This window comes from Protobothrops mucrosquamatus, unplaced genomic scaffold (genome assembly GCF_001527695.2).
Source record: "Protobothrops mucrosquamatus isolate PMUCROS unplaced genomic scaffold, P.Mucros_1.0 scaffold2958, whole genome shotgun sequence".
Classification (NCBI taxonomy): domain Eukaryota; kingdom Metazoa; phylum Chordata; class Lepidosauria; order Squamata; family Viperidae; genus Protobothrops; species Protobothrops mucrosquamatus.
Genome location: NW_015388981.1, coordinates 55,325 through 60,030, shown reverse-complemented (window position 1 = coordinate 60,030; position 4,706 = coordinate 55,325).

Genomic DNA, 4,706 nt, shown 5'->3' with positions numbered 1-4,706 from the left:
ATAGAATTAAAATAGAATAGGAATAATAGAATTAGAATAGAATAGAATAGAATTAAAATAGAATAGAATAGGAATAGAATTAAAATAGAATAGGAATAATAGAATTAGAATAGAATAGAATAGAATTAAAATAGAATAGAATAGGAATAGAATTAAAATAGAATAGGAATAATAGAATTAGAATAGAATAGAATAGAATAGAATAGTATAGAATAGAATAGAAGCGGGAAGGGACCTTTGAGGTCTTCTAGTCCAACCCCTTGCCCAAGCAGAGTTTTTTCTATACTAAGAAGTATAGAGAGAATGAGAGAAAATAGAATAGTGAAGAATAGAATCAAGAATAGAATAGAATCAAGAATAGAATAGAATCAAGAATAGAATATAGAATAGATTAGAATACAGTAGAATAGAATAGAATCAAGAATAGAATAAACAGAATAGAATATAGAATAGAATAAAGAATAAAAAAGAATAGAATACAGAATAGAATAAATATAATATAGAACAGAATAGAATACAGAATAGAATAGAATAGAATAAAGAATAGAATAAAGAATAGAATACAATAAATAGAAACCCCAGACCATTTCAGACAAAGGGCTGTCCAGTCTCTTCTTCAAAACTTATATCTTTTGATTTTTCCCTGCCTAAATTTTAACTAATTTTAAATTTTGTAATTGTTTTTGGTGTATTTTAAATTGATTGTCAGCCGCCCTGAGTCCGCAAGGAGAAGGGCGGGATATAAATTCAAATAAACTAAACTAAACTAAATGTAAAACTTTGTTTTTCTCCACATTAAAAAGACATTTTGTCGGATAGGGCCCATGGTTTGTGTTTGTCAAGATCTTTTGGGGATCCCGAGCTTGTCTTCTGGGGGGGGTGTCGGCTGCTCCTGCCCGTTTGGGGTCACCTGCAAAAGTGATGAGTTCCCCCCCCCCCATCTGTCGTCGAGCAGGGGGTCGGCCTAGATGACCTCCGAGGTCCCTGCAAACTCTGTAATTCTGTAAGGGTTTCCTGCTCGGCCAGGGGGGGTTGGACTAGATGACCTCTGAGGTCCCTGCAAACTCTTGTCATTCTATGATTCCGTCAGGGTCTCCTCCTTCAGCAGGGGGTTGGACTGGATGACCTCCCAGGTCCCTTCCTACTGTGTCACTGTGTTAAGAGTCTCCTGCTCGGGCAGGGGGTTGGACTAGATGACCTCCCAGGTCCCTTCCAGCTCTGCTGCTCTGCGATTCGGCTGAAGGTTCAGACCTGGGTTGAACCCGAGATCAAATCCAAATTCAATTCCCCCCCCCAATGTGAGGAAGGGACCCCCCCTCTCATCTCCACCAAAGGGGGGGGACAGCCCCTCCCCCAGGCTGTCAATCAGCCCCCCCCTCCCCAAGTCCACCCAAAGTCCTGTCAATCACCCTCCACATGTGGGCCTGTCTGCAGTCTCTCTCTCTCTCTCTCATTCTATTTCATTCTTTCTTTTTTTCCTCTCTCTCCCTCCTTCTCATTCGAGCTGTCATTGTCTCTCTTTCACTTCCTCTCTCATTTCCTCTCTTTCGTTCTCTTCTTTCTCACGTTCTTTTTCTCCCTTTCTCGTTCTCTTTGTCTTTCACTTTCTCTCATGCTCGTTTTCTTTCCTTCTCTCTTTTCTTTTCCCGTGTACTTTTTCCTCTCCCCCTTTCTCATTCTCTCTCTCTCTCGATCTTTCATTCTCATCTTCCCTTTTTGTCTCATTTTGTCTATCTTTTACTGTCTCTTTCTCGTTCTACCTTTCATTTTTTCCCCTCTCCTCTCCCGTTCTTTCATTCTTTCACTTTCTCTCTCGTTTTCTTTCATTCTCTCTTCTTTCTCGTGTTTTCTTTTTCTCTCTCCTCTATTGTCTTTCTCATTCTACCTTTCATTTTTCCCCTCTCCTCTCCCATTTTTTCACTTTCTCTCGTTTTTTTATTCTCTTCTTTCTCATGTTTTCTCTTTTTCTCTCTCCTTTATTCTTTCTACCTTTTATTTTTCCCCTCTCTCCCATTCTTTCATTCTTTCTCTCTCGTTTTTTTTCATTCTCTTCTTTCTGTTTTCTCTCATTTTCTCTCTCCTTTATTGTCTTTCTCATTCTACCTTTCATTTTTCCCCTCTCCTCTCCCATTTTTTCATTCTTTCACTTTCTCTCATGCTCTCTCGTTTTCTTTCATTCTCTTCTTTCTCGTTTTCTCTCGCTCATTTTCTCTCTATTGTCTTTCTCATTCTACCTTTCATTTCCCCCCCTCTCCTCTCCCATTCTTTCATTCTTTCACTTTCTCTCATGCTCTCGTTTTCTTTCATTCTCTTCTTTCTCGTTTTCTCTATCCTTTATTGTGTCTTTCTCGTTCTCTTTCTAGCTTTCATTCTTCTTTTTCCCTCTCATTCTCTCTACCTTTCATTGTCTTTCACTTTCTCTCATGCTCTCGTTCTTTCATTCTCTTCTTTCTCGTTTTCTCTCTCATTTTCTCTATCCTTTGTCTTTCTCGTTCTTTCTAGCTTTCATTTTTCCCCTCTCTCTACCTTTCATTGTCTCTTTCACTTTCTCTCATGCTCTCGTTTTCTTTCATTCTCTTCTCTTTCTCTTGTACTTTTTCTCTCCCTCTTCCTCATTCTCTTGATCTTTCATCGTCTCTCTCATGCTCCCTTTTTCTGTCTCATTTTTTTTCTATCTTTTACTCTTTCTCATTCTCTTTCTAGCTTTCCTTCTCTCCCTTTCATTGTCTCTTTCACTGATGCTCTCATTTTCTCTTTCGTTCTCTTCTCGTGTTCTTTTTCTCTTCCCCTCTATCTCATTCTCTCAATCTTTCATTCTTTCTCATGTTTTTTCTTTCTCATTTTCTTTCATTCTTTCTCATTCTTTCATTCTCTTCTTTGTTTCTCATTCTTTCATTCTTTCTTTATTGTGCTTTTTCTTTCATTGTCTTTCTCATTCTTTCTTCTCTTTACCTTTCATTCTCATTCTTTTATTCTTTCTTTCTTCTATCATTCATTTTTTTTCTCATGTTTTCCCCTCTCATGCTCTTTTCTCATTCTTTCTTTCTTCTTTCATTTTTTCTGTTTTTTCCCTCATGCTTTCTCTTATTCTCTTCTCTCCCTCTCATGCTTCCATTCTTTCTTTCTCATGCTATCTCTTTTTTTCCTCGCATGCTTTTCTCCCTCTCCTTCTCCTTTTCTTCTCTTTCATTCTTATTCTTTCTCATTCTGTCTCACATTTCTCTCTCCTTGTCTACCTTTCATTTCCTCTTTTCTCTCCCTTACTCTTTCATTGTCTCTTTATCATGCTATCTCTCTCGCATTTTTTTCTCCCTTCTCCCTCATTCTTTCTTCTCTTTACCTTTCATTCTCATTCATTCTTTTTCTTTCTTCTACCTTTCATTATTCTTTCTCATGCTTTTCCCCTCATGCTTTCTCTCGTTCTCTCTCATGCTTTCATTCTTTCTCTTTATCGTGCTATCTCTTTTTCTCTTGCATTCTTTTCTCTCCCTTTCTTTCTTTCTTCGTTCATTCTTTCTCATTCTCTCACATTTCTCTCGCTCATTCATTCTCTTTCCCATGCTTTTTCCCTCTCATCCTCTCCCTTTCATTCCCTCTTCTCTTTCTCTCCCCCTTTCTCTTTCACTGTTTCTCTTTATCACGCCACCTCTTTTTCTCCCTCTCTCTCATTCTCTTTCATTCTCTCTTTCTCATTCTTTTTCTTTTGCTCTCTCCCTCCCTCCCTCCCTTTCCCCCCCACCTGCCAAACTTCCTGAGGCTGATTCCCCCCCCTTCCTCGTCCACCAACCCAGGCCAGAAGCCCCCCAAAAGCAGATTAACCCAAGGAGGACCCCCCTCAAAAGCTGCCCCTCCCTCCCTCCCTTGGGAACCAGGACCCCCTTGCCACAAAAAGGCAGCCGAGTGGGGGGACTGAGAGAGGAGGGGGTGCAACAGGGCGGGGTGGGGGGCACTGCCCCGCTTGGGTGGGTTTTTGAGGTGGGGGTCCTGCTTCCCAAGGGAGGGGCAGCTTTTGGGGGGGGCTTGAGGCGGGGATGCTGCTGGAATCCCCCCCCCAAAAGCTGCACCTCCCTCCCTTGGAAAGCAGGAACCCCACCTCAACCCCCCCCCAAAAGCTGTCACTCCCATCTTGCCTCTCTCAATCCCTTGGAAAGCAGGACCCCTGCCGCAAAAGCCCCCCAAAAGCCGCCCTCCCTCCCTCGGGAAGCAGGACCCCCGCCTCAAAAGGCCCCCCAAAGCTGCCCCTCCCTCCCCCTCCCTTGGGAAGCAGGACCCCCCGGCTCAAACCCCCAAAAGCTGCCCCTCCCTCCCTCCCTTGGGAAGCTTTTAGGGAGGGAGGGGCAGCTTTTAGGGGGGAGTTGAGGCGGGGTCCTGCTTCTCAAGGGAGAGGAGGGAGGGGCAGCTTTTAGGGGGGAGTTGAGGCGGGGGTCCTGCTGGAATTCCCCCCAAAAGCTGCCCCTCCCTCCCTTGGGAAGCGGGACCCCCACCTCAAAGCCCCCCAAAAGCTGCCCCTCCCTCCTTGCCTCCCTCCCTTGGAAAGCAGGAGCCCCCCTCAACCCCCCAAAATTGCCCCTCCCTCCCTTGGAAAGCAGGACCCCCGCCTCAAAGCCCCCCAAAAGCTGCCCCTCCCTCCCTCCCTTGGGAAACAGAACCCCCACCTCAAGCCCCCCCCAAAAAAACTGCCCCTCCCTCCCTTGAGAAGCAGGACC